The 14,985-nt window shown below is 47.5% G+C and overlaps 2 protein-coding genes across 21 annotated transcripts in view; one reads left to right on the plus strand and one right to left on the minus strand.

Moving 5' to 3' along the window:
• LOC143433606 (uncharacterized) overlaps positions 1 to 14,985 on the plus strand; it is a 232,917-nt gene that overhangs the window by 217,109 nt on the left and 823 nt on the right. The gene's annotated exons all lie outside the window — the stretch shown is intronic.
• Rg (A kinase anchor protein rugose) overlaps positions 1 to 14,985 on the minus strand; it is a 322,382-nt gene that overhangs the window by 125,725 nt on the left and 181,672 nt on the right. The gene's annotated exons all lie outside the window — the stretch shown is intronic.

The raw sequence follows: 14,985 nt of genomic DNA on the forward strand, positions 1-14,985 counted from the left end.
AATCTGTTAGACACGGTCCATTATGCAGAGGACAACCGTGCACTTTTCTCCGGGTAAAAGTAAAATGAAGAAGAAGAAGGAGAAGAAGAAGAAGAAGAAGAAGAAGAAGAAGAAGAAGATGAGAAACGCGCGAGGGTAGTAGCTCATTGGTCGCGGTGCGCAACCCTTGGACCCTCTTCTCTATCTCTCGTCTCTTTCTACTTGCAAACGTACGCGTCCTCACTTTCTCTACCCTCTCCTCTGGCCGACATTCATATTTAAGCCGCGTTCCTCCTAATTAGGCCGCCATCTTGACAAGCTCTAAATTCACAAGCATTGTTCTGCCCGGGCCAAGTCATGCTTTCGGTCCCTCTGTCGACGTACGTCCGGTGAATACCCCGGACTTTTCGTTTCTCCTTGTTAACATCCCGCGCAAAAAGACGCATTGTTCCCTTTGCGCGTCACGCTTCGCTCGACTAATCGGGAACTCGCGTTGGTACGTTTCTCGTTCTCTACGTATTAGAAAATTTTCAATTGGAGAAGACAAACTCCTTGATGACCAGCGCTAGTAATTTTAAAATCTCGTTCTCTTGGAATTTTCCGGGTCTGCTTTGATCTTTTAAGAACACAGAGTACCTTAACATTTTGTACGCAAGGTAGGAAACTGCAGATTGCCAGGCCAGTCAGAGGCGCGAGTACGCGAACCCGTTATGTGATTGTTAAATGGAAACAGGTAACGAGATCTCGAAAGCGTGGGTACCTTAAACGTCCTTGCTGTTATGTATCCACCAACGGTAGTTAATGACGCTGAACAACGATACTTTAGCGTGGATGCCTGTTAATGGTTTCCGTCGTTAACCGCAGCCACGTTACGAAAGGGAACGAAAGTCATCCCCTAACCAGTGCTCCTATTTTAAACAAAGAGTACTCCCAGCTGGAATATCCCACGAATAATGTAATTTACGCATTTCCCGTTCCCGACAAACAACTCCGTTGGAAAACAAAGTATATATCATCAGGATCGTTTCCTTCGCTCATAAATCCAGAAAGGTGCTCGATGCTAACCGAAATCGGAGCGACCGCTCGAACCCAGTGATCCGCCATTACGCAAGCCCATCGGGGGGCAACAACGATCGAAGAAATTACCAGCCCGCAGCCGGAATTCGTATGCGTCGCGACGACTCGAGATATCGTGGAGAGGAGGGTTGCTCGAGTGCGGAATTGGACCGCGATGGGTCTGCCACGCAAGCAATCCGCCAGGGCTTCGACTAATACTCGTTGCCTGGCATCGAGACGCCGGCTGACGTCCTCGAGACTGCATCGGGAACTACGACGACGGGGCACGGGGTTGGGGAAGCCGGGAGTGGTCGAGCCTCGGTGTAAACTACGATTTGCATTCGGAACAATGTTCCAGGAGCCCGGGTCAATCGGACCGGGCCGTGTTCCCGCGTGTCGGGAAACGGCTGACCTCCGCCCCGTTCCCATTTGCGAAACGGTTCAACTTATCCCCTTCGCGCTTCAACGTAACCCTACCACACCCCCTGCGCGCGTTATCGAGCGATCCACGGGGGCGGTTCGAAAATTGCACCCGGGTTATAGCCGTCGAGGGCAGCCGAGTCGTCTTTCCGGGCCGCGAATATACATATTTCGCCCCTTCGAGCGGTTATTGTTACGAAACGCGCGCCCACGCGCCCTGGGACCACTTGGGTAATGGTGTATACAGAGACGTTCGAGGGTGGTGTTCGCGGACGAATGGTCGCGCGAGATAGAAATGGGATTTGAACGCGCAAGTTTGAAGGATTTTAACCACCTCGATATGAACGTTCTGGTTGTTTTTTTTTTTTTAAGCGAAACGTGCGAATTGATTTTCCAGATTGAAAAATTAGAAACTCGAAACCTTTGCGAAGAATGTTTCGCGTTACGTCGTGAGAGACCTTAAAAGCGAGGCTGCACTTTGCGCGAGCGCAGACAATGCCACTCATTACGTCGGGTAATTGATACGGGGTAAGAGGACGGCGCACGCAGACGCTGTAACAAGGGTTGGCTAACGATAAAAGGGCACCGTAAGTGCCGCGTATCTCCGACTCTAGGAGTCGCTTCACCGACTGCTGCCCTGCCTGTACGTCATCCTCGAAATTACTATCATACCCCGCGATGCGGATACTCGGTTTTCCCTCTGCAACATCCCACGTTGTCACTCGTTCTCACTCGAAGTCCCTCCCGCTTAATTAATGGAGTTTCCGACACAATACGGCGCAGGTTGCGTGTCACGTTTGCCGTTGTTTTCGCGAGAACATCGTGGAGCGTAACGCGTGTACATGTTCTTCTCGTTTTCGATGTCGCGATTATAGCGTGTGCTTGTTTAGACTTCCATTTTTAACTGACTGAAATGAATAGAATTCTATTATCGTTATCTATGAATGTATCTGTGACTTTCTTATCGCTCGAGACTTTGAGAAAATGGCACGTGGAATTGATAATTGTAAATCGTGACACTGTGAGAACTGGTACAGAATGAAAGTGACATCGCGCTTTTGATTACACGTAATTAGCCACAGTGACATCCTTCCGACATCGAGGTTCGAGCGTGAACCGTTTCGCATTGAGTTGCCACGTGTTAATTACACGTTTCAAAGTTAACAAGCTCCGACCGGTGTTCGTCGACTGAAAAAAGGGGTGGCAGGAGAGCTGACGCTGCAGTTGCCACTCCGTTTCGCGGCGCGTGATGAGCCGTAAGCATCGGTAAACTCGAAACTGAGCTGTCGGCCTCTAATGGGCCGCAATTAGTAGGCTCCGTGACGATCGACTTCTAACGTTGTCTCGTTTCTAATTACTATGTATCATGCTTGCGTAATAACAGCGTCACATAAAAAGAAAAATAACGAAACTTTGCGTATCTGCTCCAACCACCGCGAATCCTCAATTTCTATATAAATTCATCGAAAAACTAATTACAAAAAATAGGGATTTTTGTAGCTCTACATCTCCTTACATCCACTTCGTATTTTATAATTTACCGCCTCTGAAAGCAATTACAGTCGCGAAGTTTGTCATCATCCAGTTAGAGCAGCCACGCATCGGGGAATTCGATCGAGGAGAAATTGCTCGTCGTGAGAACGAATCGTCGTACGCGAATTTCCATGAATGCCATCCCAATACGTATCGGCGGGAATCTGTTGTTGGCTCTAAAAATAATAGCCAGACACGATCGACATAAATGTCGACGCGCAAGTGAATACATTAATGTCGTTCGGTGTTCGCGAGATTAATTCAGACCCGGATTTCATGGCGGAGCCGATGTTTGTCGAGCGACCTCTATTCGGAATAACGAATGTATGAAAGATTGTTATTGTCATCGATATGAGAACGGCTCGCGTGTGAAACTGCTCGTAGTTACTCGCTGTTCCAAAGCGTTTCGAGGATCTTGCGCTTGATCATTCGATTTCATAGAATTGATGAGTGGAGCGGTTTCGATATTCACGTACAACATCCACACATCGACAATTTGGAATTTCAGTTCGAAATTCTATTGAGCAAATTAATCGTTATAACTGCGAGTGTGATTAATAAACTTTTTACCTCCGTGTGCGAAAGGTCTAATTGATAACTGAGTCGATGAATAACCGACGAGAAACAATTAACAAGTCGCCTTTCCGAGCCGAAACCGTGGTTCATATTTCATTCCACGTGGACATTTCGCGCTGACAGCTACTCGCAATTACCGTGGCAACACACGGCTGGTGAACTTTGGAAAACTGTTCGCAACTCGATTTCTGGTTGCAAAGTTTGTTTCCCGTGAGAAAAAAAAGGAAAAAGGATCTCAAAACTCTTCGTGTTCGATGGACAAATTTTCTACCAGCAAGTATTTAGCGTCTGGTTTACGGTTTTTCATGGTTTCGCGAAGAAGGTATTGCGTCCGACAATGATAAACGCGGCGATCGCATCTGTTCACCTGTTCGTGCCAGTTATCCAGTTTTTGTTTTTTGCGAACACGAGGATCTCGTTATCGAGCCGATATAATAACACAGGGGTCGCGCGAGTCAGTGGCTCCTAATCGGGACGAGTGGCCCGGTCCGTGGCGAGCGTGGTTCGAGTGGTTCATCTCGACGCAATGAAATCTAGTGGTTCAATCTGGAGGTATACTGGCCAGCCGCAGGGCTGTTTATGTTCAGCCGTGTTAGCTCGGACCGGTGTACACGAGCATCATTCATCCGGCACAGAAGCGCTCTCGTGCTACGTAGAATGCTTTCTGCTCGAACGAGAATTCAACCAGGCCCGTCTCGTTAACTATCGAGTTAGATACGACCTCCTTCGACGAGAAGTATCGCCATTCAGAAAAAAGTAACCCGGTGGGAACTTCCTTCTGGATGTCCCTTGAAAATTTTCAGTCGGGACTCTTGAAAGCCTTCAGGATGCTCTGAAAGACCTTCAGTATTAGCAGACATTGATTTTTTATGGAAACGACGTACTTAATTACGTCCTCGTTGCATCGTAAAAATTCATTGAAATTATTTAGTGCCCTGCACGCAGAGTGGAAGCCATCCTTCAACTCTGAAGCTAAATTTAAATATCCAAGGGAGACAAAAAGCCAGCTTTCACCGCGTACCAATCAAGCCACACCGAAGATAAAACCACGCCGTTCTCACGAGCTCCTTAATCGCGCTTTTTCCCTCCGATCGTTCCTCCGAGCCACCGTCCAAGCGATCTTCCCTTATCCCGAGGCATCCAAAACAAAAAAAAAAAGGAAAAACCACCGAGTAAAAACCACTGCGCGCGTCACGTAACAGTCGCGTGATTAATCGTTGTCCTGACAGTAACGTCTTTTCTTCCTGCACGCCAAAGGACGACGCCTTCGTTGTACGAAGGCGATAACTACTGGCATCGAATGCAGTTCCTGCAGCTTATTGTACAGGGTGTCTTCCGTGAACTGCGATGCTTACGTAACATCCTGAAATCTTGTTCAACAAACTAGTATGGCTTACAGAAAATCACTGGAGCATCGATCCGTCAAGTTCGTGGATGGAAAACGGACACGCGAAAGGACTTTACCTTGAAGTAACACGACGTGGACACGCAACACGCATCTTTATTCGTAACCGAAGAAGGCACCAGAAGAAAAGGCCGCGGGTCCAGCCAGGAAGGAGGCCATTACGCGAAATAGGTCAATTAACCGGATTCGTATCTTGTCGTGAGTGTCTCCGCGTGGCGTAAGGTGGCGAAAGGGTGTGCAGGGCACTCGAGGTATCGCGATACAGGGGGCGAGGAACAGCGGGAGTTTTGACGTCACGAGGGCGAGCCATCGAGGCTCACCGCAGGGAAGGTCGAGTGTGCGCGACAGAGGAGGCCAGGAGAGACAGAAGAGGAGGGCTCGGCTTAATTGGGGACGAGAGGAGGCTCGTAATTTCACGTCGCGACGCGAGGGCACCGGTGGCTGGGCGCCAGTAATTTGTAATCCGTATGCTTAGACATCGACTACGCCCCTGACGGGGCGAGATCTGGGTATTAACGGGGCGGAATCGCGCGTGGCCTCGCATAACCGAGTGCGTGCCGTTGCAATCGAGCGTGGTTCGATTCGCGGAGGACGTGATTGCTCGTTGCGTGCGAGCGAATTTTGCGCCTCGTTAGCCTTCCAGTCTCATTTCCAAAGAGAGACTCTTCCAAGCCTTTCACATTCAAATCCTCGCGATAATTCCTTTTTAACGCGGCGGGGTCAAACAGTTCTCGCGATGTCACGTTTATTATGCGCCGTTCGAAATCGCGATCTCCACGTGTAACCGGTGGATTCGTACATCGATGCATAATCGAACCTACGACTCGATATTCGTTTCACAATCCCTCTGCCGCGTGCAAGGACGCCGCGCTGTTCCTGATTCGAATTTAAATTCGTTTGATCGGGCACGCCTGCAGCTTGTTTACCGCGGCTAGAGAATTGGGAATCGCTCCGCGAACGATTTCCCACGGCCGGAGTTCGGAAATAAAATTGATAACGTGGGACACACGGGGTTAGTTTATTTAGTCGGTTTGGTTTTTTTCCTGGTCTCGATGGTGGCGAAACGGTCTCCGTTTCCATCGAATGTTTATTCGTCAACTCGATTAGAGGGAGTGGTCTCAATGAGAAATTCGTTTCCGTGGATTCTGATACAATAGACGATCGAAATGGAGCCAATAGACCAAAGAGGGACTATGTTGATTCACTTTTTGTGCTATATTAGCAAATTTCCGTCACGGTGATTTCGTTATCCATAAATAAGTTCCAGTTCCGCAGTCCTTTAAAACGACTAATTACTCCGATCCAATGAGATTCTGAACTACCCGTGCAACTTTAAACTTATTAAAACTTTCGGTTATTGAATTGGTATTACGGAGGAACATTTTTTCTTGGCAACAAAGTGGCAATTCGTCCCGCGAACTTTCCCCGAGTTGGCGACCAACGTCCCCTAGAGCGAGGCAAATATCTTGGGACGAGAAATGGAATTCGATGAAAGTCGAAAATTCGAGTTTGCCGCGGCGCAGCCGGAATTCCAAGGAGCACGGAGAGACCCGGGGTATTCGATTATGTATAAAACCTCCGTTGGTGTGTACGAACAGATACGAATCTGTATTAAAGTGGCGGATTACGGTTCTCCATTCGAAAGAAACTCGTTTCCCGGTCTGCGCAATTTCGCTTAAGACCACGCGCGGAACTAAACCGCGACTATTGCACGCTCTTTCGGATCCCTCAAAGCTTTCCAGTTATACTTTGGCGCTGTGCACGCCGGATGGAAATAATTGAAAGGAAAAGCGTATCGCGGATGATTATTGCCGAATACGTTAACTATTTTTACCAAATTAGATTCATTTTTCGAATAGACGCGATTTCCTGTTCAGAATGTAATTTTATACTCGTTCAATAATATCGCCAGTTCTAATAGCAGAGTTTCAACTTGTAATTGAAAGCACGCCGACAGCGACTTACTTCGCGTACCAGCGAGTATATTTTTAATTACAACTTCGAATGCAATGGCTCCTTGACATTCAATCTTCCGCGACGAAAGGCCGTGATGAAAAGCCATTTATCGAGCTGCAGAGCTCGAATCCACGATCTCTTGACTAAACTGAAACGTTCTTCGACACCTTCGCGCGAGGCTCAGATTAGATCAGTTGCGAATTCTCTCAGCTTACGACTGTAACGTTACGCGTTACAGGTCGAACGAAAATATGAGTTTCGACATAAAGTAACTGAGTTTCCTCTAACAGTAATTTACGAAACTATAAGATAACGCAATTTCCATTCATCTATTCCGCGAACGCAAGTTTCGTCCGCGTCTAGAATTTCATCCAGTAGAAAACTCCATTCAAACTCCACGAAAACTCTTATTCTAACGCGTTGGCGAGAATTCGTCCGCAAAGTAAACTGATTTCAAAAGCCACGACCAACAGGCAAGCGGCGCGAGGTAATATCGAAGTTACGGAAAAAATGATGAATGCCGTGGCAGATGGTTTGCATGACTCTAACGAACGATCAACGTCGAGTCTGTTCGCGTGTCTACATCAAGATGAACGAATAACAGTTTGCAACGTGTCGCGTAACTGCATCTTCAATAGAGCCTGCGATGCAAAGTAAAAATCCAACGGGGCAGCTAAATATTATAATTATATTCGAAATTCCTCGCGTTCTTCAACGCCTCGATTGAATCGCTCGAAATTTGCAAGTATCGCCACGATTACGATGCATATTGCGCGAAACAGTTCGCATGGGAACGAATGCGCGGGCATGCACGAAGATCGGCTCGATAAACAGAGGAGTTTCTTATCGCGAGGCACGTATCTCTACGCGCCGGTTTCTGCCCTGGCGTTGCCACTGACAGTTTGCTTTTGAATTCAGGCCAGAGCGACGCGCGCCTATTCACCCTTGCGTTCGATGAAAATCTCGACCGCGTCCTCGATCCGATCGATATCTTTGACACGGTTACGAGGCCAACGCGTGCACCACCCGCGGTGAACGCGCAAACACGCGTGCAGCTTCCGATCGCCCGCGGTCGATCGCCTGGTGGTAGTTTCAATGAGGTTTGGAGATTTGTTTTGCGTGCACGCGCGCACGGTGGATGCGTGTAGGTGGACATTGAATAAAGCGAGCGCAAAGAGAGTTTGAAAGTGTTTGAGCGTAGAATCGTATTGTCTAAAATGGTATTTGAACGACGATCGGATAGGATAGTCAACGATCCCGCTTGTTGGTTGTTAAAATTATTGCTTTACTAAATTGCACGTGTTCTGATCGCAAACTTTCTTGTATTCTTAATGTCTTGTATTGACGACGTGAGATTTATAGGTTCTCTTGTCCGTGTTTCATTGGCTGGCTATCGGTGTCGCTCTTACCGAGCACATCGATCCATGAGAAAGGATAACCAGGTAGTAAACAGCCAGTCTAAGCACTTCCACGAGCCATCCTTCATGATGCTAGATGATGAAGCACGTCGCGCTGCGTGAAATATGATGTGGAAATGAAAATGTCCGATCCCGTCGGGCACTTGTCCAATCTGATGAATCTTTTCACTGGTTTCCAAACGGAGCTTCGACGCACGCGTTCAAAGGCATATTAAAAATCGTTCGACACTCGCGATAATCTCAGATTATATTTTAAATACTAACACATTGTTGGACGAAGCTACCAATGCTCCTTAACATGCAAACACCATGATTTAACTACCCGTACGCAACTTCTAAAATACCCTAAGCATCATCGCCGTTTATCGACAGCCAGTAATCTCCTCCTCCTCCTCCTCCTCCTCCTCCTCCAACAGAAACAGCACAAAAGTGCCCTGACGCGATAAATATTAAAGACGTTCGCACCACGCTCGATAAAACGCGCCTCGAGAGCCGGCGCGAAATTCAGTTCAATTCTCGCCGATCCTCTTTCGCGGGTGCATCTGCAAAGAGGATGAAACACGGAATCGAGAGACGCCAGGCGGGGAGATAGGAGGAGCCGGTAAGAACGCGGACGGTATTCATATCGGGAGCAGTTTGGAAACGCGTTCATGGATTTCAGTTTTGATCCGTGTATAAATGCGACTTCCGCTCGCGCGATTTAATAGCCATCTCGCTGGCGTTCCTCGATAACAAAAGGGGTAAGAAGAAATCGGGAAAGAGTGATCGAGGGGAGAGTGAAAAATTCGCGAAGCGGTGGATTTGACAAAATTGTACTTGGAAACCACTTTACATAAGGTTAGATGCGTCCCTGTTTTTATTGGAAAACCAGCGAAGCGTTTCTACGGAACGGAGGGGCCGAGAAAAGGGGGAGAAGAGGGTAGCGCGAATGCACGGCGATAAGTTGGGAGAATAGGAACAGGCTGGCTGATGGCGGACAGGAAAAACGCTTTCAGGATGAACGGTTGCCTTCGTAGATAGGATCAAACGGAACGCGGGGGTTGAAACGTTACATCCAGAGTAAAGAAGTTGCTCCTTCCTTCCTTCCTTCCTCTCGTCGCTGGCCTATACACTTCCGCTCGCTCCGCCCGCCCCAGGAACCATCGACGCGATTCTTTTTCTCGCGTTTCATCACGCTTCGTGAAGTAAGATGCCGACGTGGCTCTCGAACTTTTAATACGAGCACGATTTTATTCCCCTTCGTCTCTTGTGCAGCTTTAAACGGGCCTCTTCTTATTAGGATCTTTCAGGTTCTTGGCGAATTTTGCGACCGCAAGTTCTCCTCTTAACGAGATCGAAGAAACCGCTGATTAAAGAGGAACTGCAGATCCACTAAAATGTGTGTATTAATTGCACATTTTTGATAAAACAATTTCTAAAAGATACATCGATACGGATATCAATTGCGAATCACAAGAGGCGTATCCACGTCGATGAACGTGATTTCGCTGGAAGCTACGGTGAACGCGTGCGTGTACACGTGTCGAGGGACTCGCCATCCCTGCGATCCAATAAATCTCACGCTGCGATGCATGTGTGCACGCTCCTCTTTTTGTTCCATTTGACGCACAAGCTGGAGAAGGGCCGAGGGGGAGAGTCTATCGCGATTGCGCCGACGGGAAAAAGTGGAGAACCGTGTCAAAGGAAGAAGGCGCGCGCTATGACCGGAAACGAGGACCGACATTGCACCCTTCTTGATTGCGACGCTTGTTTCTGATTCGCGCGATCTCGCAGATATCTGTCCTTTGATTTCCAACGAGAACTTACTAATATTTCCATACCTGTGTTCTCCTGGCAAAATTCTTGCTTGGAGAACGATATTGATACGCATCGAGGCGTTCTGCGATAGGTATACTAATTAAATATTTCCCTGGAAATCTATGATATTCAGTTCAATTTTTTAACTACGAGTATACCCATAAAGTAAAAATTCTTTCGCATTGCATTATAGTTTTTACGGTACACGTAGCAATATTATATTTTATCACAGGTTGAGTTAGCATTTATTTTAATATTGAAATATTAAAGCGCAACATCAAAAGTAGGGAATGTTTTAATAAAACAAGGCGAGTCTTGGTACCCTTGTTTATGACTAATAGCATCGCGGGGTGCTTTCGTTACAAGCACCGTTGCGTTATTACCCTGAAATATTTCGAGCGTGTCAGCGCATGCTGCGCGACAATGGAAAAATCCCCAGGGAAAGAGATCAACGACTCGGTGGGCGGCGGCGTACGAGCTCTTAGATCTCTACCGATCGCGATGCTCGATTAATATCTGGTTTCGAAACGATACATCCACCGCATTATGTCTCGCGAATTCGTTACTGCGTGCCGTAACGAAGGGAAACGGTTCCAATTAGCTGTTAAGTAACATTGTGGATTTAATGGTCGATTATGCGGAGTTGATACTGTCGGCGCTGATTTGCTATTACGTTGTTTGGTATAAATACATGAGACGAACAGTGAAATGCAAATAGATACGATATCCAAGAGAAGGAAACGTCGAAGACGGCGGCGATAAGATGGAGGATAAAAATAATTATGGCGACGTCGCGTCGAAGAATGATAGATAACCCAAGCAAATCCAATATACGAGATATTTATGTACCCTCCTCTAACCTAAGCAAATTTCCATCAATCTTTCGCGCAACTAGAAGATTGCTTTTCCAAGAAGCCAAAGATCGCTAAAGATAATTGATGCAAGTGGAAGATACCAACGTAAAACAATTTCGTGGGAATATTTCCATTAGATCTACTTTACGGATATTGAAGAAAAGTGTTTGGAAAAACCTTGGGGTATCACAAAGGAACTCCGACACTGTTCGCGTGACAACGAACGCTTGCCAACAGTATCGACGGGCGGCTCAAAAAGAAGAACGCCCCGGCGACAAGAGAAATCAAAGGTCGTTCACTCGCGGCGACAAAAAGGGTGGAACGAACAAAGGGATACCCAGGATAAACGTAGCAATCCCGACTGTCAGCCACGCAGATTTTTCGCCGCCACCCCGGTTCTTTCGCTCTGTGCTGCAACCATTCGCTTTTTCCTCGGAAGCGTGCAGCCGAGGATCGTGAGGGGTAGTCGCTGATACGACTAATGGCCCCGTTAATATGTAGCAATTTCGATTGACCACAACTCAATTTATATTACTGCCAGCGAGACAGAGGACGAGCAGGAGTTCGAAAACCGTATCCGAACGGCGCGACAAGGGTGAGACGAGACACAGAGAGGCGAAACGTGGCTTTGTGACTCTCGCCCTTCTACTCGAAAGGTACGCTTGAGCTCGCTAGTCGAGGCTTCAGGAAATACGAAGTCATATTGAATTTGTAATTTTAAATATGAAATATGAGTACATATACTATATTTTATTAATATTAATATTCTACTATTCAGTGACTGGAAAAGGTATTGGGTAATACTCATGTTTTTCTGCAAGATGCGTTTTAATCAGCTTCCACGTTTCATTCTCTCGTTATCAAATTCGTTCGTCCGCAATTTCGTAATGAAATGAATATTCTGGGAAGAATAAATACGCACTCGAATACTTTTGAATGCTCTGGTGTGCGGTGGAAGCCGTGCGTTTCATAGACTCGAAGCTCCATTAGTTTGTGGTCGTGACTCTCTGTAGTCCGCGTCGGGCACGCTTTGATAAACGCAAACGAACGAATCCCTTATCCGCGTAATTATTAATCGCAACTGTTCGTAGTTATTAATACGAGAAATGCCTCCGCCAGATAGATTCGATTAATCGTGCGCCTGCGTGCGCACCGAACCCGGTAATTTATGCGAGTTCTGTTCGAGTTCCGGGTACAATATGTGGAAAATGAATTTTGTCTGCAGTATTACCTTCGAGTTAACCCCATATTATACTTTATTTTACGAGACCCGGTTTTAATGCAGTTTTTGAACGGATATTTAATTTAACGTCACTTTATGCGCCCCCTGGAAATAACTTTAAACTCGTAGTAATTCCAAAAATTCAGCGAATAATTTCCACAGTTCGCTCCTAAATGCTCGCGGCACGCATTTTTCTCCATTCCACCTCCACCGTTCTCAAAGCACGTAACTCCCTTATGATCCTCTTTAATCCCCCTTCCAACCCCTTCTGAACCGATAAGGCAAAAAAGGAGACAGTAAAAACTCGAGAAACGAGGAAGCTCGTTGACAGAGGAGGGTTAAAAAACGAATAAAAGGTACCAGAGTACATACAATCTGCTCTTCCCCGGCGAAGGTTTATCGGCATTTTTAAGCGTGCTTCGGTATTTTCAATTATTCTCGGATCCGCGGCGCTCGCGGGATGATAATGTAAAATCAGACCCCAGGCGGTGCGACGCCTATTCAGTTTACATCCTTTGCCTACTTCTCGCTTTTTTTTTCCTCCTCCCGGCAACGCTTCCACCCCCTTCAACCCCTCCGACCGGGCAGAGGCTCCGCGCGACCTCGACGCCAGTCGACCTATTATCCAGTGACCATTGTGCGCGATGAAAAGAGATTGCGTGTTCAGCACGCGGCCTCCTCGGTTCCGCGCGACGCGGATTAACGACCACGGGGCTCGCGTTAATTATGCGCGTCTGCTCGCTCGCACGGCTAACGACGATTCGTCCAACGACACCTGAGCGGCCAACCGTCGCGGACTTACAGCCGGGGACCACTCGTTACCCGAACCGGGCGACGATTTTACGACCGAGCCCCGTACTTGGATCTCGCGTACGGAAATTCTAAATTTTACAGCTAACAGATTGTATAAGTATGTTTGCATAGGCACCAACCATATCCCTCCCGAGGGAAGGTAGATTGAGACGGGTTAGGTTAGAATTTTCAATTCGTAGGTTTAACAAAGGGTCGTGCAAACTAGAATGAACTCAGAGCCTACAGGCAGATCCGTGTCGAAAGTATTTTTTATTTATTTCAGAAACAATTAAGTCCAAGTTCCTAACTACCCTACCTCTACGCAGAAAATTACATTTTCCACCTTCCATCGCAGCTACCAGCGACCCATAAATTTCCCGCGGCAACTATCAATCAACCGAGCCGAGCTGAAAATAACAAACACTCATCAACCAGCAACTTTCGTACCCAAACACGGCGATCCCCAAAGTGGATCATCAATCCAGAACGCAGCAGCTAACCCACCTGACACAAAAGGGATGATCGCCACGGGGTGAAAGTATCGCGTCGAGGGCAGCGAGAAGCATCTCGACCTCGAGATTCATTTTTGGCCGACGGTGGGAATCGTTCGGAGGAAGTCGAGGATGACGCAAGCGGCGCGAGGGTCGTTGCGGGGGCGGCGAACAAGTGGACGGAGGGCAGGGTGACCCGGTGAGGAAAAAGCGAACGCCATCGCGCGGTATTTGTCACGGGTAATGGGCTGCGTTGCGTCGACGGGAGTTGGCCTCCGTCGTTAACTCGTTAGCTCCTGGTAATCTGACGGCGGTACGCGTGCAGGCGCCATCGCGAAGTCGCCCTTTGTCACGGCGCCCTCTTTCGCTTCGTCTGCTCGCTGGCATCGATTAATCACGTTCCATCCCTACCCCACCCGCTATATTCCACATCCTGCGCTACTTCACCGCCGCCTCGAACACCCCCCCGGCCGTTTCACGCCGCCGCCACATTTTTCGTCTTCTATCGTGCGCTCGCAAATCCGCTGACAATTTTTCTCACCCTCGTTTCGGGGATGGATTCGCGCGGATAACGTGTAATCCCGTTAAGAGTGGCCGTGGATGGTGGCGCGTTCTTTCTACGATACGTCTGCAGAGTACGTAACCGAATTGTGTATTAAATCATAATTGAAATTTAATAATTGAAGTGGTATAATAAAATGTACATAAAAATAAGCCATCATCTAGATTGCATTCGTAGTCTGATACATTTCGAAGTGGTGCAATACCGTGGTATGTGAGGCCAGATTTATTTCGATACCGTCTCCTCCGCGATCGTTTATTGGGATCACTCGACATTCCAACCAACGAAAACAACAAGACTACAAAGTCCACCGAAAATATTCGTTAATTGTGAAAGTCCCGAACGTCGGGAAGATTCCCCGGCGCGACTCCACCCAGGATTCTTGCGGAAGTATTCGAGGACTAAACGTTCAGCTCGTGAGCGCCGCCACTCGCGCGATCTCCTTTGAGCCCAGGCTGATAATCGCATTTTCTAAATAACTTCCGAAACGCCGTCAGTCAGTGGACCGGAGTCCTGCGCAATTTTTTTCCTACTTCGAACGGCACCGTCGCTAAAGCGTCCAATTGCATAACTGAGTTTAAAACAGGAACCGGTGTTTTTAACGCTACAGCTTTTTTTTCCTTTTACAATATGTTTCCGACTGACAGGAAACGCGTGGATACCGTTTGACGAATCCCTTTGACTGTGATGCATACCTGTGTGCCGTTCAACCCTTCACTCTTCTGCGTTCATTCCATTTGCTTTTTTTCATTCCTCCCCTTTTTTATTGCATTTCCTTTGATTCCGCGGCGTGACAGAGGTACCTTTATACTGGCTGGAGTTTTATCGTTGGGAAGAATGGGGTGTTCTACTTCTAGTGTGATACAGACAGTCGTTCTCTATCGTAAAGGTGTATCGCATTTCTGATAGATAAGAGGAATGCTT

The sequence above is a fragment of the Xylocopa sonorina genome, chromosome 3 (genome assembly GCF_050948175.1).
Source record: "Xylocopa sonorina isolate GNS202 chromosome 3, iyXylSono1_principal, whole genome shotgun sequence".
Taxonomy (NCBI): Eukaryota; Metazoa; Arthropoda; class Insecta; order Hymenoptera; family Apidae; genus Xylocopa; species Xylocopa sonorina.